At 38.3% G+C, this 25,622-nt stretch overlaps 1 protein-coding gene, 1 long non-coding RNA gene and 2 pseudogenes across 4 annotated transcripts in view; 2 read left to right on the top strand and 2 right to left on the bottom strand.

The window, feature by feature from the left end:
* Positions 1-25,622, top strand: part of LOC139779760 (uncharacterized) — a 152,796-nt gene that overhangs the window by 108,504 nt on the left and 18,670 nt on the right. The window lies entirely within an intron of this gene.
* On the top strand, positions 103-1,201 carry LOC139779763 (uncharacterized; annotated as a pseudogene).
* On the bottom strand, positions 5,796-6,724 carry LOC139779765 (uncharacterized; annotated as a pseudogene).
* LOC139779758 (uncharacterized) lies at positions 17,404-22,922 on the bottom strand. Of its 3 annotated transcripts, none has more exons than XR_011719990.1 (7): positions 22,387-22,922; positions 21,347-21,747; positions 21,082-21,240; positions 19,702-19,961; positions 19,549-19,610; positions 19,290-19,432; positions 17,404-17,752 (listed from the first exon to the last, which is right to left on the bottom strand). It is a non-coding gene; the product is annotated as an uncharacterized lncRNA (long non-coding RNA). The 3 variants fall into 3 exon arrangements; XR_011719989.1 differs by having other exon boundaries at positions 19,702-19,981; positions 21,347-21,767; XR_011719988.1 differs by having other exon boundaries at positions 19,702-19,981; positions 22,387-22,921.

Below are 25,622 nucleotides of genomic sequence, written 5' to 3' on the forward strand. Positions count from 1 at the left end.
TGGTGACCCCGACGTGATCACGATTTGACATTTTTATTTTTTGACGAGCGAGTCCAGCCGAATCCGTATAATTATTATAAAGAAATTCGCGGGTGGAGTGTGATGGTGATCACGCGCGACGGAGCCGAGACGGGAACGACTCAGCAGGCCGGAGATCAGCAGCCGAGACTTCCGTTGGGGCAGCAACAACCGTTGCATCCGGGGATGGCGGAGCAGCAGCACGGCCTCCTGGTGCCCGGCCCCGAGGTGAGCCGAGTAGGCATGCGAATGCCCGAGTTTACGCCGGCGGATCCTGAGCTGTGGTTTAGTATCGTCGACCGCAGTTTTCAGGCCGCCGGGATCACGGTGGACGCGACGAAATTCGGTTACGCGTTGACAGCTATCGGCCCGCGATATACAATGGAAGTGCGCGATATTATAATGAATCCGCCCGCGGAACGAGCGTATGAGACATTAAAAGCCGAATTAATTAAGCGACTTTGCTTGTCGCAGGAGCATAAGACTCGCAGGCTCCTCGAACATGAAGAAATCGGCGATAGAAAGCGGTCGCAATTTTTGAGACACCTCTGTAATCTCGCCGGAAACGTGGTCGGTGACTAAGAGTTGCGTACGGTTTGGCTCAGTCGTTTACCGGCATACATTCAGCCGCACTTGGTGACGCGTACCGCCGATACAAACGAACAATTGGCCGATATCGCGGATGCGATTATAGAGGCAACTCGGGCGCCGGCGTTCCAGGTGGCAGAGACGGCAAGGACCACAACGCTCACGGGCCAGGGCGCGAACGACTCGGCTTCGGTCGATGCAAAGTTAAAATTACGGTTTGCGCAACTACGACTGACGATGCAGCAGGAGATGGCGGAGCAGTTATCGGCGATTCGCAGGTCGATCGAGGCAATTGGCGAGGGGCGGCCTCGCGAGGATCGTGGAGACGATCGACGTCGCTCACGTCCGCGTTCGCGTTCGCGATCGCGCCCGCGTCCGCAGTCGTATTCAAGAGATCGCGGGCACGAGTCAAACGGACTATGTTATTATCATTGACGATTCGGGCCAGACGCGACTAAGTGCAGGCCGCCCTGCTCGGCGCAACGACAAGGAAACGCCGTGACCGGTCGTTAGTGGCGGCGAGCGATTCGGGCTATCACACGCGTCGCCTGTTTGTGACAGACAATGTAACGAAGACGAACTTCTTAGTGGACACTGGCGCGGACCTCTGCGTGTATCCCCGGCGGATGATCCGCGGGCTACGACGGAGGTCGACCTACGAATTATCGGCAGCTAACGGTTCTACAATCTACACATACGGAACAGAGACATTAACTTTGAGTCTGGGACTGAGACGTGCGCTACCGTGGCAGTTCGTGATCGCGGACGTGTCGAGACCTATTATCGGTGCCGATTTCCTCGCGCATTACGGTCTTCTAGTGGACTTGCGAAACTCGCGTCTAGTGGATCAGGTGACGAACTTGACGGCGCTCGGGCGTTGCATCCGCTGCGATGCACCCAGCGTGAAGACGGTCGCGGGAGAGACGCAGTACCACAGGCTGCTGGAGCAGTACCCGGACATTACAAGGCCAGAGGGACGACCCAGGGAGACGAAGCATCTCACACGTCAACATATCGAGACGACGCCGGGACCACCCGTGGTATGCAAGCCGAGGAAGCTTGCGACAGATCGGTTGGCGGCCGCGAAGAAAGAGTTCCGGAGGATGGTAGAGCTCGGAGTCGCGCGACCTTCTAAGAGTTGCTGGTCGGCGGCTTTGCACCTCGTGCCAAAAAAAGGCGAGGAATGGCGAGCCTGTGGAGATTATCGACCACTGAATGCGCGAACGAAGCCGTACTGTTACCCGGTGCGCCATATACAAGACTTCTCGCAGGAGCTGCAAGGGAAGAAGATTTTTACCACCATAGATCTCGTCCGGGCGTATCATCAGATCCCGGTAGCGGAAGAGGACATTCCAAAGACGGCTATTACCACGCCGTTCGGGATGTTTGAGTTCCCGTACATGTCGTTCGGATTGCGCAACGCGGCACAGACGTTTCAGCGCTTTATCGACGAGGTGCTGCGCGATTTTGACTTTTGTTACGCGTATCTCGACGACATCCTCGTCGCGTCGTCGTCCGAGGAGGAGCACGAAGGACACTTGCGGGCGCTGTTCGAGCGGTTGCGGGAATACGGGATCGTGATAAATTCGGCGAAGTGTGTGTTCGGTCGGCCTGAGGTAGAGTTCCTCGGGTATCTGGTGTCCGGTGAGGAAACGCGACCGCTGCCGGAGCGAGTTAGAGCGATCCAGGAATACGGGTTGCCGAAAACGGCCAAGGATCTGCGGAGATATCTCGGCATGATTAACTTTTACCGACGGTTTATACCGAAAGCCGCCGAGACCTTGGCGCCGTTGAATGACCTTCTCCACGGTAACGTTAGGGGAAAGGCGGCGATAGAGTGGACACTGCAAGCTCGACGAGCATTTGAGGCGTCCAAGGAGGGCTTGGCGCAGGCTACCCTCCTGGCGCATCCGAAAATCAACGCGGAGCTCGCGCTGTTTACCGACGCGTCCGATCATAGTGTCGGAGCGGCGATACAGCAGCGGGACAAGGACGGCTGGGAGCCTTTAGCTTTCTTTTCAAAGAAACTAAGCCCGACAGAGACAAAGTACAGTGCGTTCGACAGGGAGCTGTTGGCCATATATTTCGCGATACGGTATTTCCGGCACATGCTGGAGGCGCGTATATTTACTATATATACTGACCATAAACCGTTAATTTTTGCATTTCGACAGAGACCCGAGAAGAGCACGCCGCGCCAGTTTCGTCACTTAGATTTTATCGGGCAATTTACCACGGTCATTAGACATGTGTCGGGAGAGGACAATGTCGTGGCTGACGCACTTTCCAGGGTGGAAGAGCTCAGCTCACCCATGGATTACGCCGCACTGGCGGAATTACAGAGAGACGACGAGGAGCTCGAGGAATACTTGCAGCGAGAGACAGGCTTGAAACTCGAGAGAGTGCAAATTCCCGGGACAGGCACGTCGATATATTGTGACACGGCGACACCGACGCCACGACCATTTTTGACGAGACCCTTCCGCAGAGCCGCTTTTGATTTGGTGCACGGTCTGGCTCATCCCGGTATCAAGTCGACGGGCAAGCTTGTGGCGCAGCGCTACGTCTGGCCGTCGATGAAGGTGGATTGCCGCAGCTGGGCTCGTTCCTGCGTGCCCTGCCAACGATCCAAGGTGTCACGGCACGTTTCGGCACCTCTGGGAAAGTTCGCTGCACCGTCCGGCCGGTTCGAGCACGTTCATCTGGACATTATTGTGATGCCAGTATCGGAGGACAAGCGATACTGCCTGACGTGCGTAGATCGCTTCACGCGATGGCCGGAAGTATTCCCATTGCGAGACCAAGAGGCAGAGACGGTTGCGGGGGCCTTCTATGGAGGATGGATTTGCCGGTTTGGGACGCCACTACGAGTTACGACAGATCAAGGGCGACAGTTCGAGTCCCGGCTTTTCCGGCGGCTGAGCGAGCTTACTGGAGCTCGACACTTGCGGACGACTGCGTACCACCCACAGGCAAATGGAATAATGGAGAATAATGGGTTCCACCGTCAGCTCAAGGCGGCGATCAGATGCCAGGAGGATAGTCGCTGGACCAAGGTACTGCCTACCGTCTTACTCGGGATCATTTTTGAGCCGGCGGACCACGGATGACGGAGACGACGCCGCCGACTTTGCGGGAGAGCTGCGCAAGCAATTCGAGGCGTTGCGCCCGGTAGACGGAGCTCGACACGGGGAGCGCAAGCCGTTCATATTCAGAGACTTGGTGACGGCCGAGCAGGTGTTCGTCCGACACGACGGGCCGAAGGCGATGCTGCAGGCGCCATACGACGGGCCATACGCCGTCGTCAGCCGCAGCGAGAAAGTTTTTGTCGTGCGAATGCATGGCAAAGAGATAAGTGTATCTGTTGACAGGTTGAAACCAGCATATATCTTGACGGGAAGCGAGGGAAGTAACGAGCTACCGAGGCGAGTCGAGAGAGAGACGACGAACCAAGGAGCCAAGGGCGATGTGCCCAAACAGACCGAGCGCACTTCGTGTCTCCGAAAGCACGGGGAGGTGACGAGATCGGGGAGAAGAGTCCGATTCCCGAGTCATTTCCAGGCCGGACTGTGAGGCCGGAATACATGCAGATCGAGTTTCCGCCAATTCGATGCCTCGGTTCCGGGCGGGAGCATTATCTACTCGTTTTTTTTCTCTCCGCGCAAATGATTGTAGACCGACGCGAGCACGATTCTTTAATGTCATAACATTTTACTGTGTCTCGTGTAATGTATTAGACAGGGGTGGGGTACTTCTTAATTCGAATATTTACGTATATCTGTTCCGTTCTTCGTTTCTTTAGCATGAACATTGTAATATAATCTAAATCACCGTGTTTATATTGTATCATTTTATTTTATTTTATTTCATGTATTATTTGGGTGGCCTCTCTGTCCCGTTTTTGTTTTAATACGCACTTGACGGGGAATTCGGGCGTTTCAACGACCGTGGGCAGTCGCGCGGAACGTAAATATCGCGCTATCGGCATAGCACTGGCAGGGGGGTACTGTGGCGATTATCGCCATATATTTGGCCGGCGAAACAGTCGATTCGAGTGTAATAACAAGGTCGAAAAACATAAATACAGGCAATAATAACTAATAACATCGAACCGAGCGAAATGTGACGAACGACTCCTTGAAGGACACAAGTCCGGAGAGGAGAAAGCGAGCGTGAGATCCCGGGGACGGAGAGGTGGTGATTCGACACTGAGACTCGCTGGAGAATAGATGTATCCGCGTGACTGTACGATATATTCCCAGAAACTCTATATATAATTCTTTAAATAAAGTTGATTTGAGATGTATCCGCGTGACTGTACGATCTATTCCCAAAATGTATTAGCTTTCACGCTAAAAAATGCATACACAGCTGAGAGGAAGCGCAATATTGAGTATAGATATCGATATTTAAATCATGAGGTAATTCTTTCAATATTAATTAATAACTATAGCAAACAAGTATATTGTTTTTTATTCTTTGTAGCAATTGGGATAAATGCGACGCATCCGTGTGTACAGTTACAGCCTTTTCGATAGAGAAATGTTAGATCTTAATATGAATCCAATAAATAATTAAAATTGAATGTATTATTTTGAAGTTGTGATTTTCATTAAAGCAGATATTTTGTATTTAACTATTTAAAGCGCGTCAGAAACCTACATAGGTTAGTGACGCGCTTTAAACAGTTAAATACTTTTAAAGCGCGTCACCAACCTACATAGGTTAGTGACGCGCTTTAAACACTTAAATACTTTTAAAGCACGTCACTAATTTATACGCCGAAGGCGTGTCCTAAAATCAGTGAGGAGGCCAAGCCCCCCCCCTCGCTCACACTTCTAGGTTTACTCACACCGATCATGGGGGGGGGGGGGAAACCCCTCCGCCCACGCATGTACTTTGATATATTATATAGGATATATTGACGAGTAGGGATGCAATAATATTAACATAATTTATGATAGACAAATTAATAAATTATTTAATAGAACATAATGTGATAAGTAACAAAATACATTATCCAAAGTGCAATAATAAATTAAAATTAAACAGAAATAATTTCTCATTTCGTTGTCGAAAAGTATTATATGAGAAAAATAAACATAAAAAATATGTGAAGAAACAATGCACATTGAAAGGAAGTGTTAGATTTAATACATGGTTTAGCAGATCTAACTTTAAACTTGAAATTATGTAGCCTCCGAGACATCTGCTTCATCGTCCACAGTCTTCGGTGGATACAATTCCGCAATTGCACGGAAAAAACTGCTTAAGCGATCTTCATAAGCATGAACGCGTTTGAAGAGATATTCAGCTAAATATCCCACTAAATGCGAAGAACGCGTTCCATACCGTGGGATATTAGCCCTTACTCTCTCCAAACACGTTCAATATGCTGAGTGTGGGCTCCTGAATAGACAAACAAATAGAAATTAGTAATGCTAAGTTTAGTGTTGTGTATTTCGAATGCATATGTTGCTCTTTATATATTTGCAATGTAATTACCGGTATCTGGGTCGACGAAATTCATCGAGTGATTTACTGTTAGATGTTGGAAGCCTTCACTGTTTAAACAGTTGTACGACTTTCCAACAATCTGACATTATCGTCGTCCCAGGTAGAATCCACTCCTTGATCAGCTCAAGCAGAGTTTTTTCCTGTGCGGTCTTGCACTGGCACAATAAAAATTTTTTTGTGCCACGTTCGTATCCACCGAAAATCCACTTTCCCTCGATTATTCGGCCACGATTGTATTTCCTTTTGCCGATTTTTGCTTCGTCTATTTCGACGATTATATTGGGCCCTCCAAGTTTCGCTGAATTCTTTTCGGCCCAATATATGCAAACCTATTATATTTAACATAACAAATTCTATAAATATATATATATTTAACATATATTCATTGTATTAAGTATATTAAATTATACTTACTTCTCGGCAAAAAGAAATCCAGTCAACAACCGAGTGCTGAGTAAGTTGCAATTCTGTGCACAAAAACATTTGTCTCGGAGGTCTTAACATAATAAAATATGCAGTCATCCTGCATACTGTTTCCAGGCTTAAGTTAGAATTGCTGAACCATGTATCAAATCTAACACTTCCTTTAAATGTGCATTGTTTCTTCACATATTTTTTATGTTTATTTTTCTCATATAATACCTTTCGACAACAAAATGAGAAATTATCTCTGTTTAACTTTAATTTATTATTGCAGTTTGGACAATATATTTCGTTACTTATCACATTATGTTCTATTAAATAGTTTATTAATTTGTCTTTATCGTGAGTCAATGCCAAAAACTCGTGCAGCTGCATTTTGGCACGATGACTTATGATAAAACAAAAGAATATCATTTCGAATTATGTTACACTTCTGACTTACCAACCAAACAGTTGTCACGTGACCTCTTGCATGCGCGTGCGGCCACGGAGCATGCGCATGTGGCCGCGGGGCATGTCGTAGTCGCTACATCTTGTCGGTATGACAGGTCTCATAACCTGATAGTCGTCAACTTTAACTGTTAATATCTCGCTTCACGGGGCAGAGCGACACTTTTTTCTGCCGGATTCTTTCGTTTCACGCAAAAACGCGTCGATTAAGCCTAAGTTCAACGAAATCGGTGAGGAGGCCCAAATTCTGCATATTTACCGGATAAAAATGTAGGGGAGACCGGGGCTAAAAGGTCAGTTTTTTTTCGGTGCCGATTTTTAACAAGAAAATAAATAATTTTAGTTAAATGTGGTATACCACTGTAAAGAGTGAACCTTTAGCTACAAAATTTATATAGGAAATTTTTATCTACATCGCTTTGTTTAACCGGTATAGAGCAAAAACGACAACGGTGGAAAAATTGAAATCTCAAAAATGCCGGGGTTTAAGCGTCACCCCCCCAGGGCTAATCAGTCACACTGCATTTTCAATACATATATGTACATCTAATCCGGAGAAATGATAGGATACATTTTAATAATTGTTTTTTAAGAGAAAAATATAAAAATTTATTTAAAATTTTTATGCGAAACATTATTAAAAAATAATTGTTTTACCTATTCCATAAAACAATTTAGGCACGTGAATACAGAGGTTAACCAAATCGTAAACTCCCCAACGGCACGTCATATTGACAACGCGGGCAACCACGGGGAACACGCGTGACGGAGTTCCGGTGCCATAGGATCAGCGCGGACCCTCGAGCAACCTAACCAACCCGCGTTTTTTGCGGGGGAGCGATAAATAGCGACAGGGGGGTTAGAAAAGCTCGCGGTGGAGCGCGACCATTTTACCGACTCGACGGCGTTCTCGCGCCGATTCCTCGACGCGCCGACGACGACGACGACGACGACGGCCACGACCACCACGACGACGACGATGACGACGACGACGACGACGACGACGACGACGACGACGACGACGACGACGATGACCACCACCGACACCACCACCACTACAACGCCGGCGACAATGACGCCGAGACGATGCGGCGAACGCTGGACGATGCGGTCGCACGCGCGACTGTCACTGACACAACGATTAACAACGACGATCTACCGCGCGCGCGGCATGTCAACTCTCGCGCGGAAATCGCGGGATCTCAGAGCCGTGCCGTGCCTCGCCGTACAGTGAGAAGCATAAATGAGTTCCGTTACCCGGTGAGCTACGGTGCAGAGCGGTGCAGATGAGCGCGCTACCTCTAGGTCGGTTACCGACCTACTTACAGGCACGGTCGATAAAAGGTTCAAATACAGAACCGCGAACGCGTAAAAATGGTCAGTCACGCTGTATTGCTCGCGCGTGCATTTGATTAAAAGAACATTTTTAATACAATTTGATACACACAATTAATATTTATTACATACCATATAACAATCATAGGTGATTATGTAATTATAACTGTATTATGCATCTGCAACTATTATTCCACCGACTAAGTATGTGTTTACTGGAATAATATAATTATAGATAATATGATAATTATAATTACAACATAATTACCTATAATTATTCTATTGTATATGAAAAATTGTTTCGCAATATTTTATAATTTTTACGATGTCGTATTATTTTCAGTATCTTATTTATAAGTAAATAAAATATTAAAATTAAAAGCTAAGTAATGTTACGGCCGATATTCCGAGCAATATTAGGGTATTAATAAAAAGCTATATATACATTTTGAATTATAATTATCGAGTCAACGTTTCGACCTACTTGGTCTTTCTCAGGGCATTACATTCAAACTTACAAGTAATATAAATAAAAATAATTATAACTGTTAGAGTTCACATTATCAACACTGAAAATTATAGTCATCGCCGATGGAACGATTACGACACGCAAAAGAAATAAAGTCAAAGCCAACTTCGAATTAAACGCCGTCACAGGCCACATAATTACAATAATTGTTACCGATTACAATAAATCCTGATCTGAGTTGCAGCTGACGGAGATGCTAATTTCGTGCATTTTCTGTATATTTTAAAAGGGGCAGTCCTCTGTATGATCCTGGTATCAGCCATGCTCAACGTCGGAAATTGTCATGTCCAATATTAAATGGAAGTAGAGATCGGTTTTGCGTCAAGAACCTTTTAAAATATACAGAAAATGCACGAAATTAGCATCTCCGTCAACTGCAACTCAGATCAGGATTTATTGCAATAGGTAACAATTATTGTAATTTTGTGGCCTGTGACGGCGTTTAATTCGAAGTTGGCTTTGACCTTATTTCTTTTGCGTGTCGTAATCGTTCATCGGCGATGACTATAATTTTCAGTGTTGATAATGTGAACTCTAACAGTTATTATTATTTTTATTTATATTACTTGTAAGTTTGAATGTAATGTCCTGAGGAAGACCAAGTAGGTCGAAACGTTGGCTCGATAATTACAATTCAAAATGTATATATAGCTTTTTATTAATATCCTAATTAATTAATATTGCTCGGAATATCGGCCGTAACATTACTTAGCTTTTGCTTTCGACGAGCGATAACACGTCCTATTTTTTTATATTAAAATTAAAGTAGGTAAATTAAGGATTAATCGGATACGAAATCTATTTTGTAATATTTTATGAATTCTTAGATTCTTCTAATTTCAACATTAAGTTTATAATGCGATTTTTATCCATTTTTGCTTTTTACAAAATGTCTTTCCTAACATTGAAATATCTTCTTATATAAGAAGAAAATATTTTTATATGTAAGTGATGGTATCTCGTGTTTATGGTAATTGGAATTATTTTCTGCGAAAGAGAAGCCATTTTTTATGTGCTATAAATTGTGAAGAAGTATATAAAGTCTGCGATATTACCACGTAGCTGTTAACCATTATTTTCACAAATATTATATTATTTTTATTATCTTTTTTATACAAAAAATTAAGAATTAAACGGATAGAAAGATATTCGTAACATGATATATATGTTGTCGAGATGTTTCGAGTTTCGAGATGTTCCTTGTCTTAATATTTGGTTGTTCTGAAAAGAACCGATTGTTTTGCTTGGCCCTAGAGCGAATTTTAATAATCCGTCCAGTAATCATTTCTTTCGATAATATAATATATCGTGCACTAACATATAGCGTTTTCGATTTTCGATTTGTTGACTCGACCCGACTCGGGTCAGATTAAAAGATCGGAGAAATGATAATGAAGACGGATTATTAAAATTCGCTCCAGGGCCAAGCAAAACAATCGGTTCTTTTCAGAACCACCAAATATTAAGACAAAGAACATCTCGAAACTCGAAACATCTCGACAACATAGGGGAGACCGGGGCTATGTGTCCACACTTTACGCTTTTTTCAAGTTTACTAAAAAACTAATAAAGATATTTGGCTAAAATTTTAATGGTATAACCTTTCAACCTTGCTATTAAAAAAAAAACATAATTAGAATCGTTGATCTTTTAACATTTTAAAGAGGCGAATTTTTTAAGTGGACAAGTCAAGCGCAGACAGATAGCCACAAATGCGGGGCTATCTGTCCACATTCGAGGGGCTATCTGTCCACATAATAAAAAACACATTATATTATTTTTTATACTTATTTATAATATTATTTATTATTAATATATAATATTGAAAAAACTGCCTAGTCGTTGGAGTCAGAGAAGTAGTAGGCACTTTGTGCAGATTTTTTGACAAGTTTCCTGCGTAGAGCTGACTTTTCTTTATATACGGTGGCATCAAACTGATTTTGAGTCTGTTGCAAAATCAATGTGATGAGTTTCTTTTATCCCCTCAATTCTTTAATCTTTTTTTTTATTTGGGGTCTACTTTATCCTCGGCAGCGTTTGAAATAGAAAATACTCAATAATTTAAGACAAACTCATATATTTAACTTAAAGTGTATTTTTAAAATAAAAATTTTGTGACAATTCTTGAATCGCAGGATCAAGTAGTTGCTCGTAGGTCACTTTTTTACAGTAGCGAGTAAGAGCCGGAACATTTATTCCAAAATCTAACGCTGTTTTTACGAAAAGATTCTCGCTCAATTTTTATTCCTTTAATCGCTCTAAATATAATTTATTGGATATGTCTACCTTATCCATCTTAAGGAAAGTCTTTCTTTTGTAGTTACGCACTATTATCTATTTATAAAAGAACAATTCGTCATTAAAGTGTGGACACATTGCAATCAAAAATAGGACAGATAGCCCCGACCATGTTTTTCAGTCTTTAACATGTTGCCAATTTTAGATAATGCGGAATTAAGATTTGACGCTTCTCACACCTGATAACTATATATTAATTGATAATATTATGAATTGCTTACTTTAATTTGAATTAAACTACTGTCGTACAGCAAATTTTTCGACCGTCGAAAAATGTGAATAATTGTTTTTGCTTTTCTTTTAACGTATATAGCGTCTGCGAGAGGCATCGCAAAAAAACAAACAACATTTAAGTATCTTACGTAGAGCATTTTTTAACTACTTGTTACAATGTTAGAGACATCTGTCTCTTAAAACTTGAAATAGCAGTACTGTGGACACATAGCCCCCGTAGACAGATATAGCCCCGGTCTCCCCTATATCATGTTACGAATATCTTTCTATCCGTTTAATCCTTAATTTTTTGTATAAAAAAGATAATAAAAATAATATAATATTTGTGAAAATAATGGTTAACAGCTACGTGATAATATCGCAGACTTTATATACTTCTTCACAATTTATAGCACATAAAAAATGGCTTCTCTTTCTCAGAAAATAATTCCAATTACCATAAACACGAGATACCATCACTTACATATAAAAATATTTTCTTCTTATATAAGAAGATATTTCAATGTTAGGAAAGACATTTTGTAAAAAGCAAAAATGGATAAAACTCGCATTATAAACTTAATGTTCAAATTAGAAGAATCTAGGAATTCATAAAATATTACAAAATAGATTTCGTATCCGATTAATCCTTAATTTACCTACTTTAATTTTAATATAAAAAAATAGGACGTGTTATCGCTCGTCGAAAGCAAAAGCTAAGTAATGTTACGGCCGATATTCCGAACAATATTAATTAATTAGGGTATTAATAAAAAGCTATATATACATTTTGAATTGTAATTATCGAGCCAACGTTTCGACCTACTTGGTCTTCCTCAGGGCATTACATTCAAACTTACAAGTAATATAAATAAAAATAATAATAACTGTTAGAGTTTACATTATCAACACTGAAAATTATAGTCATCGCCGATGAACGATTACGACACGCAAAAGAAATAAGGTCAAAGCCAACTTCGAATTAAACGCCGTCACAGGCCACATAATTACAATAATTGTTACCTATTGCAATAAATCCTGATCTGAGTTGCAGTTGACGGAGATGCTAATTTCGTGCATTTTCTGTATATTTTAAAAGGTTCTTGACACAAAACCGATCTCTACTTCCATTTAATATTGGACATGACAATTTCCGACGTTGAGCATGGCTGATACCAGGATCATACAGAGGACTGCCCCTTTTAAAATATACAGAAAATGCACAAAATTAGCATCTCCGTCAGCTGCAACTCAGATCAGGATTTATTGTAATCGGTAACAATTATTGTAATTATGTGGCCTGTGACGGCGTTTAATTCGAAGTTGGCTTTGACTTTATTTCTTTTGCGTGTCGTAATCGTTCCATCGGCGATGACTATAATTTTCAGTGTTGATAATGTGAACTCTAACAGTTATTATTATTTTTATTTATATTACTTGTAAGTTTGAATGTAATGCCCTGAGAAAGACCAAGTAGGTCGAAACGTTGACTCGATAATTATAATTCAAAATGTATATATAGCTTTTTATTAATACCCTAATATTGCTCGGAATATCGGCCGTAACATTACTTAGCTTTTAATTTTAATATTTTATTTACTTATAAATAAGATACTGAAAATAATACGACATCGTAAAAATTATAAAATATCGCGAAACAATTTTTCATATTTCAAAAAAGGTAAAAAAAGGGCGCCAAGTACACGCGTGGTTGTTACCTCGGAAAAAAACCAAGTGGTAGTATCATTAATTTTAAATGCAAAAAAAATAAAATCTATTCTAACCTAGGTGATAATAGCTTTAATTTTTCTTAACAAAATTATTAAAAACAGAAGTCGTTTTTGTTCAACCCAACTGGCCTAATAATTAATATATTTAAACTCACAACGTTTTGAAAAATTATCTCACAAAATTGTCTCACAAAAGTTGTCTCACAAAATTGTCTGACAAAAATTGTCTCACAAAATTGTCTCACAAAAATTGTCTCACTTAATTGTCTCACAAAAATTGTCTCACAAAATTGTCTCACAAAAATTGTCTCACAAAATTATTAAATTACAAAATTGTTACTTTATTCAATCCAAGTGATATCTACCTCGAAAAAACCTAAATAACAAGTGGTATCTATTTAAAAAAAAATATGTGAAATCTTTTAATACTGCGCCAATTACAAAGAGAGAAATATACCTTAACAAAATTATTATTATATCACGAAATTGCGTTACCAAAATCAATCCAAGTGATATATATATACCTTAACAAAATTATTATTATATCACAAAATTGCGTTACCAAACTCAATCCAAGTGATACGTACCAATAACCTAAGTGGTAGTAGCCTTATTTCTCCTTAACAAAATTATATCACAAAATTGCGTTACCTAACTCAACCTAAGTGATATGTTATTTCAAAAAAATATATGAAATCTTTAAATTACGCCAACTACAAAGAGAATATATATATTGCTTTGAAAAATAATTGTAGTGCAACTACTCTTAAAAAATAAAACAAAATTGTGTTACCTAACTCAACCCAAGTGGTATGTATCTTTGTATTCCTGAGGATCTTTCTATCAACCCAAGTGGTAGTAGTTTTAATTCTCCTTGATAAAATTATAATATTACAAAGAATCATTTAATTATTTTAATCACAAAGAATTAAAGAGGTAACATTATAAAATAAAAATATTTAATTAAAATAAAATAAATAAATTTTTCTTGTAAAAAACTTGGCGCTGCTTTTTTAAGGTTAATCCAGACAAACTTGCATAGGTGCATAAGCATATGCATAAAGAGATGGATTGGTCTATTTCTTTTTGCACATATATATGAACCAATCAATTTCTTACGCTTATGTTTATGCGCGATGCAAATTTGTCTGGATAGACTTTAAAAAAGCAGCGCCAAGTTTTTTACAAGAAAAATTTATTTATTTTATTTTAATTAAATATTTTTATTTTATAATGTTACCTCTTTAATTCTTTGTGATTAAAATAATTAAATGATTCTTTGTAATATTATAATTTTATCAAGGAGAATTAAAACTACTACCACTTGGGTTGATAGAAAGATCCTCAGGAATACAAAGATACATACCACTTGGGTTGAGTTAGGTAACACAATTTTGTTTTATTTTTTAAGAGTAGTTGCACTACAATTATTTTTCAAAGCAATATATATATTCTCTTTGTAGTTGGCGTAATTTAAAGATTTCATATATTTTTTTGAAATAACATATCACTTAGGTTGAGTTAGGTAACGCAATTTTGTGATATAATTTTGTTAAGGAGAAATAAGGCTACTACCACTTAGGTTATTGGTACGTATCACTTGGATTGAGTTTGGTAACGCAATTTTGTGATATAATAATAATTTTGTTAAGGTATATATATATCACTTGGATTGATTTTGGTAACGCAATTTCGTGATATAATAATAATTTTGTTAAGGTATATTTCTCTCTTTGTAATTGGCGCAGTATTAAAAGATTTCACATATTTTTTTTTAAATAGATACCACTTGTTATTTAGGTTTTTTCGAGGTAGATATCACTTGGATTGAATAAAGTAACAATTTTGTAATTTAATAATTTTGTGAGACAATTTTTGTGAGACAATTTTGTGAGACAATTTTTGTGAGACAATTAAGTGAGACAATTTTTGTGAGACAATTTTGTGAGACAATTTTTGTCAGACAATTTTGTGAGACAACTTTTGTGAGACAATTTTGTGAGATAATTTTTCAAAACGTTGTGAGTTTAAATATATTAATTATTAGGCCAGTTGGGTTGAACAAAAACGACTTCTGTTTTTAATAATTTTGTTAAGAAAAATTAAAGCTATTATCACCTAGGTTAGAATAGATTTTATTTTTTTTGCATTTAAAATTAATGATACTACCACTTGGTTTTTTTCCGAGGTAACAACCACGCGTGTACTTGGCGCCCTTTTTTTACCTTTTTTGAAAAAGGTAATTTTGTACTGATATCATGCATTTTGTAGTGTTACGCATCCTCTTCTAAAAAGGGCATGTCATCCATACTCGAATCTATCGAAATATTATTGTCGCTTTTCCGCAATGCGGATTGGTTCTCTTGTGCTTACTTCATGACCGGCTGTCATGGCATATTTTGACAGTTGTGTGGTTAATAGTGTAATAGTAACAGTGAAATATTAAAGTTAAATAGCGCGCGTGCATGTCTATATAATACAAGAAAAATTTATTTATTTTATTTTAATTAAATATTTTTATTTTATAATGTTTCCTCTTTAATTTTTTGTGATTAAAATGATTCTTTGTAATATTATAATTTTATCAAGAAGAATTAAAACTACTACCACTTGGGTTGATAGAACCCAGGTAGCAAGCACTCGTCATTTTGACGTCAAATGACGTCAAAAGACGTCAAAATGACAGACTTTTGACGTCAATTGACGTCAAAATGACGAGTCTTGCTACCTGGGAAAGATCCTTATTAGGAATACAAAGATACATACCACTTGGGTTAAGTTAGGTAACACAATTTTGTTTTATTTTTTAAGAGTAGTTGCACTACAATTATTTTTCAAAGCAATATATATATTCTTTTTATAGTTGGCGTAATTTAAAGATTTTATATATTTTTTTGAAATAACATATCACTTAGGTTGAGTTAGGTAACGCAATTTTGTGATATAATTTTGTTAAGGAGAAATAAGACTACTACCACTTAGGTTGGTACGTATCACTTGGATTGAGTTTGGTAACGCAATTTTGTGATATAATAATAATTTTGTTAAGATATATATGTATATATATACCTATATATATTCTCTCTTTGTAATTGGCGCAGTATTAAAAGATTTCACATATTTTTTTTAAATAGATTCCACTTGTTATTTAAGTTTTTTGAGGTAGATATCACTTGGATTGAATAAAGTAACAATTTTGTAATGTAATAATTTTGTTAAGAAAAATTAAAGCTACTACCACCTAGGTTAGAATAGATTTTATTTATTTTTTAATTTAAAATTAATGATACTACCACTTGGTTTTTTTCGAGGTAACAACCACGCGTGTACTTGGCGCCTTTTTTTTTACCTTTTTTGAAAAAGGTAATTTTGTACTGATATCATGCATTTTGTAGTGTTACGCATCCTCTTTTAACTAGTCTTATAATGAATATATCTTACAAACAGTATGTACATACAGATTGTAAAGCTAAAGGTGTTACAGACTATTATTTCTAAGAAAATAGATTTTTTTAAATAACATGTAGACATGATACAAATAAAATAAATTTATTCTTTATGTTTTTTTGTACTTTTAAGTACTCTGCATTTAAAAATAATTTACATTATTTTCATCCATTTGTATCATGTCTATTTGTTATTTTAAAAAATTTGGCAATTATACCGTTCAATAAAGCAAAGTTTCAGCTTTAAGAATCTGTTTTTTGAATTGCAATACGATGATTTTTAAGGAAGTTATGAGCAATCAAAGTCAAAATGCTCATTTCTTATTTAATCCACGATAAAAACTTTCAAAAGTAGAGATTTCAAGCTTTAAAATCCTTTTTTTAAATTTAAATTTTGTTCATTTTTAACAAAGTTACAGCTGCTTGAATTTTGCCTATTTTTAAAGACAAATTTAGTGTTCTTTTAAAATACCTGACACATTGAAGATAATGAAAGTGCTTCTAGCATGCTCGGATTTTAGATTTCGAATATGCAACAAAATCAATATGTAAGTATTTCTTCAGAAAAATGCATCAACATTGGTTAGCGCTTAAACGTTAAATTTTCTTTTCCTGCGTTAAAAACTAAAGTTACGATTTATTTAAACATTATTGGTGCAATAACTAGGTAAAACATTAATTTAAACATACATGTGTAGTTTAGACAGGATATAAATCCAGGTCAGAATTACAAATTTCTTGAATGTACCAGCATTTAATTATACAGTAAATAATATATTTATTTACAGTTACAATAGATTATACATATTAAATAAAACTTGATTTGGTAAGTATGAAGTAAATAACAACAATATAATAGTTTTATTAAATGTTTATTTAGCAATTATGTTTTCATGTATGTATAAGAAACGTAGCATATTCACATATTCACTTTGTATGTGTGTGTTCATATGTGTATGGTCAGAGGTACGAATATATAATACTGACGGGTTATATTACTGCTTAAAAATACGGCTTAAAAATAATTATGTTACTGTCTCGGTCTTCTGCCTCGTCTACCCCAATGGTAGTTAGCTGACGACATCTTTCTTCTTGTCGTCGTATCCCCGCGGCTCTGCCTCTTGGTCTTCGAACTGTAAATATGCTCATGTACCATAGCGTTTGGTCCAAAGCGTTTGGTCTGCACTATGCGATCGTGTTCTTCTCTATTTTAAAAAAGGTAATTTTGTACGAATATCACGCCTTTTTGTAGTATTACGCATTTTATAAACAGTATGTACAGGGTGTTATTTCGAGGTATAATACTACCACTTTGTTTTTTTTTTCGAGTATTATTGACAATGCGATCAAGTGCGATTTTTTGCGCATTTTTATTACAGACGTTCATCATTACATTAACATAACAAAGTCTATACTTTCAAGGTACATGATGATCGTTTTAAAATGGTATCTACCTGTGAGATCTTTAAGGATTATGCGCAGTGTTCAAGCTCCCGCACGGAGCACATTAAGCTAAATTAGTCTTCGTTATTTTATTTTTATCTTGCAAATTGTCTTTATTTGTTCTCTCTCTCGCGAGCTTACCGATTATGAATATCGAGTCGCCGCAAGCGCTTGGACACTTCGATAAGATTAAAGCGATCACAGACAGAGGCATTCCGGTACACGAAACGCCGCGAACACCCCAATAAATACAGAGGCTAATACTTCTTTTTTTTTAAGGATTTCTAATGATATCCGTACCGCACGTAGGGCGTTCCCGTCGTTGCGAAACCGTTTCACGACTCGGAGGCTGCAAATGTAGCGAGTCGAGTTTGTAACGCAAGCTCCGTGTCCCAATTCGTTCTAGATACGCTCCTCTCTACCTAATGTAATACATTACTCGCGTAAAGTATCGCGCAATTGTAATTGTACGTTATAATAAATGTAGTACAAATAGAGAATATACCGCGCGCGCGCGTGATGTAAAATTGTAAGAGTAAACCTAAAAGGTAGTAAAATCGTAAAACGTAAATATCGTAGAAAAGTTTCGCGAAAAAGCAAAGGCTCGTTCCAAAACAATAGCGGAAGGCTTATGAAATAGAATAAAAAGAAAATATGATAAAAAATTTCCTCATACACATTCTCCGTTAAGCTCTGATATTTGTATGATTCTTCGTCCTTATGTTAGTTCGTCTATCGATTATCTGTCAGTAAGAAAGCATTTATACTTCTAGTAGACCTTCGTGTTATAATTCTGAAGGCACTGTTCAAAAGTTTATTACATTTCTTGGAATAACGGGTCTTCGCAAAACACCTCTTCGAATGGTGCGACAAGGAGAGTCGTTATAAACATCGACATGACCATTGCACACGCCTCCTTCGGTCTATATCACAAAATTCAAAATAGAGTAGTCTCAACTTGACAGCCTGTGCCACAATGCCAATGCCGTATTTGTCGGGTCTGTGATCGGTTAGGAATTATCGTGAGCTAGCAAAAATCGATGGTCAGAATTCAGGCTTATGATACGCAATGGCCGGTGCATTTCCATTAATTATGTCATATCAATATCGTATCATTATATTACACAAACGCTTATTAATTTAGAGGCACATTGCTAAGGGTCTCGGTTTTTTTTTCTTTTCAAGTTGCTCCCTACATTAATGAACTTATGACAATTAGCTAATTACGATTATTCAATATGAATATGAAAAGATACATGTACAATAAACATGATTAATCTAATTCAATATCATCCTCACTTCCTTTTGCTCTTTACTTTCATTCGTTTTCTCACTCCAATAGACTGTTCTGCGTTGTCATCCTCGTTGCCACCACCGCGTCTTCGTTTACCCGACTTTTTGTTCTCTTCAATGTTTTTCATGTCCTAGGGTGTTACAATATCCTGAAAATAATTTTAAGTAATATAACAAAACCCTAAAAGTTAAACCTATGGTTAAAATAATATATGGAATTTTAAGTAAAAATGCATTCAAATTTATATATCTAAAATCTACTTACACGTAGGAGTTGATAATAATCTCGTTGATTGGAATGTGGCTTGGATCAGTCAACTCGCGAAACTGTAATATAATAATAAATTGATTCAAATTTTCGGATACATCACTTCATACGATTCTTTCACACGATGACGGTTAATGTTAATTTCCTTACCTTATTATTATGTTTCGCGTGTTCTATACTTGTCGTCATAACGAAACATCTGACCGAGACATTGCGCTTCTTGGCTACCGGTATCTCTTTCTCGAAGCTGGATCGGGATTGGTATTGTCTATAACTATACTTTTTCCTTGATTCAAGTATATTGTTGGACTGCGGCAATGCACTTCTGCCAGCTGCCTAAAGTGTCTCTGTTGACGTATCCGTATTCCTTCAGATAATTCTTTGCAAAATGCGATTTTTCGGAGTCTGGACTGCCGATCATAAGTACCACCTGTTAATGGATATCTATAAGCACGAGGAAAGAGCGGGCCTCTGTTCACATTTGACGTTCACAATGATATTCGTGTTATGCACGATGCTTCTGTCGAAATCGAGGAATCACATGCCGGAAAAGTTTTACTTAGGTATTTATCATTCAAAGAATACTTTGTATAATTCTCTTTTATGTTATTTTTTTATTTTTTCTCATTAGATCATGGTACCAGAGGAACAAACACATTTTTCCAGCGAGTAGATGGGAACCTTTTGATCCAACGAAAAGTTACGACAAGTATACAGTGTCGGATAAAAATAGAAAAAAAGATAAAATCTGATAAACTTAGATTCAACGAATTGTCCAATTTCGTTTAAAGGATTCAGATTCAAAGGACTGTAAATATTAATAACCAGATAAATAACTTTGTTTCATCGTACAATTGATTCATTGTTCAACAGATTGTAATATATATATATATGTATATATATATATATTACAATATATTACAATATATTACAATATATTACAATTACAACATATTTCAATATATTACAACATATTACAATATATATACGCGTATATATATATAGCTACATTGTATTTTTAAGGACTGTGATTTTAATTCATTTAGTTATGTGATAATATTTAATTCATTTACTCGATTATGTAGCTCTACTAAATTACAGTCCTTTGAATCTGAATCCTTTAAACGAAATTAGACAATTCGTTGAATCTAAGTTTATCAGATTTTGTCTTTCTTCCTATTTTTATCCGACACTGTATACTTGTCGTAACTTTTCGTTGGATCAAAAAGTTCCCATCTACTCGCTGGAAAAATGTGTTTGTTCCTCTCGTATCATGATCTAATGAGAAATAACATAAAAGAGAATTATACAAAGTATTCTTTTAATGATAAATACCTAAGTAAAATTTTTCCGGCATGTGATTCCTCGGTTTCGACAGAAGCATCGTGCATAACACGAATATCATCGTAAACGTCAAATGTGAACAGAGGTTCGCTTTTTCCTCGTGCCTAATCGCAATATTACATACATTAAAATAACATGCCAACATTGTGATATTGCTTCATAAGTTTTATCATTTAGTATCTTTACCTTAGTTACAATAAAATCGTAAAACGTATAATGGTGCGGTAATATAAGAAAGATCCTCCTTGACATACATTAACTGATCTGCCATTACTGTTTTAAGCTCGCTGAATTCACGCCTCAAAACTTCTAAACATCTCTGAAGAAGCTGATAGATAGAATTACCTGTATGTGAAAATTTAATAATTTATGCCGTAGAACATTATATATCACGCCAATGTTACTCCAAAAGTGACACTGGAGTATTTTAATAAATCACTAAGACATTCACCTTTCTTCATTATAACACTCCGACGATGGCCAGATCCATCCCAATAACTGAATGTGATCTCAATTTCTTCTTCCTTCAACGCGTTCTGCTTTCTAGCCCATTCTTGCCTCAATTCTTCCTTAAGTTTATTTTCCTCCTCCTCCCTTTCCCTATCTGGCAAGAAACTTGTATCTACATCTGGATTTTTCTTAATCTTCTTAATCGCGGGGCCATCAGATTGCACATTTTCTGACTGCAGGGATTTTTCGGCATTGTCTTCGTCAGAAGACATCTCAGCTACATCTTCGGCTTCGTCCAGATTAAAAGACAAAGCTTGAATCTGTCTCTTCTGTTTGTTCTTTTCTGTCTGCTTCGCCGCTAACGTTCTTTCCTTTTCCTGCTCTTTTTCACGTTCCTTCTATCTATATCAAAGCATAAAACACTGGGCAAAAATCACATAACATTTAGAGCACTGGGCAGAAATCACACACACACATATATATATATATATATATATATATATTCACGCCAAACTGCATATATAACATCGTGTTATTTTTACATTACATTTAGGAAAATTATTTCATATAGACGTTAAACTTACATACATAGGGAGCTTTCCAGCAAGTGACACAAGCCGACACAAACGTCGTTCTATCTTTCTTTTTTGGCATTTTGGAGTAACAAAGACAAAACGATACCTGTGTCGACTTGTGTCGCTTGCTGGAAAGCTCTCATAAATGAATCTCGCGTTTTATGTAAAATCGCGTTTTATGTTAAATTTGTAAGAAATCGGTAATCTAACCTATACTATGTTTACGCGAGCGTTACTTAATTCTGTAGTAACTTACGAACGATACGATAATTCCTCCGCATAAACTGGAGATTTTATAGTAACTACGATGATATCGTTCGTATAAGTTACTACAGAAGTAATACTCACGTAAACGTAAACTATTACAATTCCTGTCACATGCACTTAGTCGCGTAAAAGAGTCACGGTGCGGTCACGCTTCGCGTCGTATAATAATAGGATAATTATATGTAAATAAAACAATTACCTTGAATCAGAAAAAATATTAATCGTCGCGTCGCGTAAAGAGTCACGGTCGGTCTCGCTCCGGCTCACTACCGTGTCTCTCGATAGGTTAACTGAACTGACAGTGACAGCGCACTGAACGCACTATCTGCACTGCGCGCAGTACACACACGTATTAACTGAACTGACTGTGACAGCGCGCTGGCGAAAGCGCCGCCAGTGTCGAAAAAGTGAAAAGGACGCGATTCCAGCCAATGAAATGATGGCATGGCATGGCATGAGAGACGGTCGACGTAGAAGAAGAAGTATCTTAAAAATAAATTTTCACATTTGGACTTTGCGTCGCAATATCTCCGCTCGTAGGGCACGTAGCGGAAATATTATAAGAGAAACCCCCCCCTAATTCGACCTCAAGCTATTGATCAAGCCTACTTAGAACTTGATCCGTTCACTCGTTATCGAGATCTCAACATCTTGAGTACTCGCAACCCGTCGCGTCGCGTAAAAGAGTCACGGTCGGCCTCGCTCCGCGTATACTTGGCGCGAGACACTACCGTGTCTCTTGATACAATAGAATAATTATAGGTAATTATGTTGTAATTATAATTATCATATTATCTATAATTATATTATTCCAGTAAACACATACTTAGTCGGTGGAATAATAGTTGCAGATGCATAATACAATTATAATTACATAATCACCTATGATTGTTATATTGTATGTAATAAATATTAATTGTGTGTATCAAATTGTATTAAAAATGTTCTTTTAATCAAATGCACGCGCGAGCAATACAGCATGACTGACCATTTTTACGCGTTCGCGGTTCTGTATTTGAACCTTTTATCGACCGTGCCTGTAAGTAGGTCGGTAACCGACCTAGAGGTAGCGCGCTCATCTGCACCGCTCTGCACCGTAGCTCACCGGGTAACGGAACTCATTTATGCTCCTCACTGTACCTCGCCGACGTGCTGTGAGCGCGAGCGATCTCAAAAACAACGGTCCGCCATCTTTTCGGTCGGCCAAAACACCCGTTTTGCGACGATACGTGCGTACCATTTCCCTCCTATACAAACTGACGCACGTGCAAGGGAAGACAGAATCACGCTCGAGGGAAACCTAACCTGAAATCGCCGTGAGCTGAAGTCGTGCACCCGGCGCGCCACAGTGACTGACCAGCCCCGGGTGCTTACTGACTGATTAGCTCCAAACACAAGTTTCAGGTTTGATCGCCCACGAAATATTAGATATCAACGATAATGAAAAAACTACACTGGATTCGTGTTCAGCATGCATTACTCTTTATAATCACGTACCTCGAGATTTGGAGAGCAAATATTATTGCAGATATTACAAAATTTCCACGCGCAGAAAATTTCACTTTCACCTTCCGAAAACACGTTTGCCCTCGTAAAAATCATAACACGGCAGGTAACCTGCCGAAACTCCGTTGGTCACATGGGTACCATAAGCAGCGTTTACAATGTTAATAGCGAGTTTGCACAATATACAGGTTCCGACATATTTGATTTGACGCTTCAACCCCGTTGACCTTTTAGCCCCGGTCTCCCCTACTAATAAAAAGGAAAATTTTTTTAATTTTAGTAAATGGAGTCACAGTTGTAATGCAAACTAATATTTACTAACATCCAAAACATTTTTTTCTCAGTGTAACATTTACCCTCAAAGAAATGCATATAAAAAGTCAAAAAAATAAAAATTTAAATAAAACCGTAACGTAACTTACAAAAAATGATGTCAATCGTTAAAGTCAGCTCGCAGTGCTAGTCAATCAATTGCGCAAACGTATGATGAGCGGTGAGATAGATGTGTCTCGGAGGATGTTTAGACGGACAATGGCACATCTATTCTTACAATGTTATCGCGGCTTATAGAGGGGGAGAGGTAAAGGTCGAGCAAAACAGCTGTGTAATTTTCCCCTAAGAATGGTGCGGGGTCCTTTATTACTTCTCACGAAAAAAATTCACAAAAATAGAATTTTTTCGACCGTCACAGTGGTTTCCCCCCCTTAATGAAAATTTTTTAATCAGACATATGTCCCTCCATATTATCATGTTGAAAAAACGAGTAATAGACTAAACAAACTATATAGGCGGATAAGTCATAATAAGTATATAGATAAGTGTTTTAATTACATAATATCTTACACATACGTATCTTTCACTTAATGTTTCCATATGTTGTCAGCAGACCCTGAACAAATAAAACATAATCAATTTCTGCGGATTTGGCTAATTTTTGGATATGTTGTAGTTCTCGTCATTCTGAACAAATGTCTCAATGGGCACAACTTGATCCTATGAGCCGTTTCCGCGCTATAAGCCCTTGAAGGTCCAGATTTGACATGTTAGGTATAGGCTTTTTGACTCGATATATGTGACCCTCGGTCTAGTGCGTGCGTGCGTGGGTTTGGGTGAGTGGGTGGGTTTTGGGTGTGTGTGTGTGGGTGTGTGGGTGCGTGCGTGCGTGCGTGCGTGCGTGCGTGCGTGCGTACGTGCGTGGGTGCGTGCGTGCGTGCGTGTGTGTGTGTGTGTGTGTGTGTGTGTGTGTGTGTGTGTGTGTGTGTGTGTGTGTGTGTCAGTCACAGCAGAGATAAGGACCTAACCTAACCCCACGGTTCGTCACTCCCGAACCGCATTTTTTGACTCCAAACCCTCTCTGCTGTGTGTGTGTGTGGGGAGGGGTGTTAATCAATAACATTATTACTCATCAATGAGTATTAGATTGTTTGGATTTTACTGTAGTGGTCTCTGACCAGCATCTAATACGGAATGAAGTAAAGATGCGTCAGGGTACCGTATATTTGGTTGGTGTCTTCCGTAGCCCAGAAACAAGATTACGCTTGCTACGTGTGCACAGGATCCAACAATTCTTGCTCCGGATTGGCAAGTACAGTAATATCCAAGAATATCGTCTGTATCAATATCATAGTTTTCAAGAGAGTTGTACGCTATCCATAATTGATGTGTTGTCGCATTCCGGAAACGTGAATATTGTCTCACTCTCAAGAAGCCACGTATATTAGTGAGCAAATCTACATGGAATTCTTTGTCTTCTTGCTGAAGCCTATCTTGGATATATCCAGCTGCAAGTTGTACCTGATATATTCCGACGGTCAAGTCTCTAAGATAATCTATGTCAAGGCGCGGAAAATCGTAAATCTGGTTGTGGTGCAAGTGAATCCATTTTGCATTTCCCGTATGAAGATTTTCCACTTCTACTCGAACCTGCAC

The sequence above is a fragment of the Temnothorax nylanderi genome, unplaced genomic scaffold (genome assembly GCF_030848795.1).
Source record: "Temnothorax nylanderi isolate EJ_2023f unplaced genomic scaffold, tnyl_v1.0 TNYL_tig0240_pilon, whole genome shotgun sequence".
Taxonomy (NCBI): domain Eukaryota; kingdom Metazoa; phylum Arthropoda; class Insecta; order Hymenoptera; family Formicidae; genus Temnothorax; species Temnothorax nylanderi.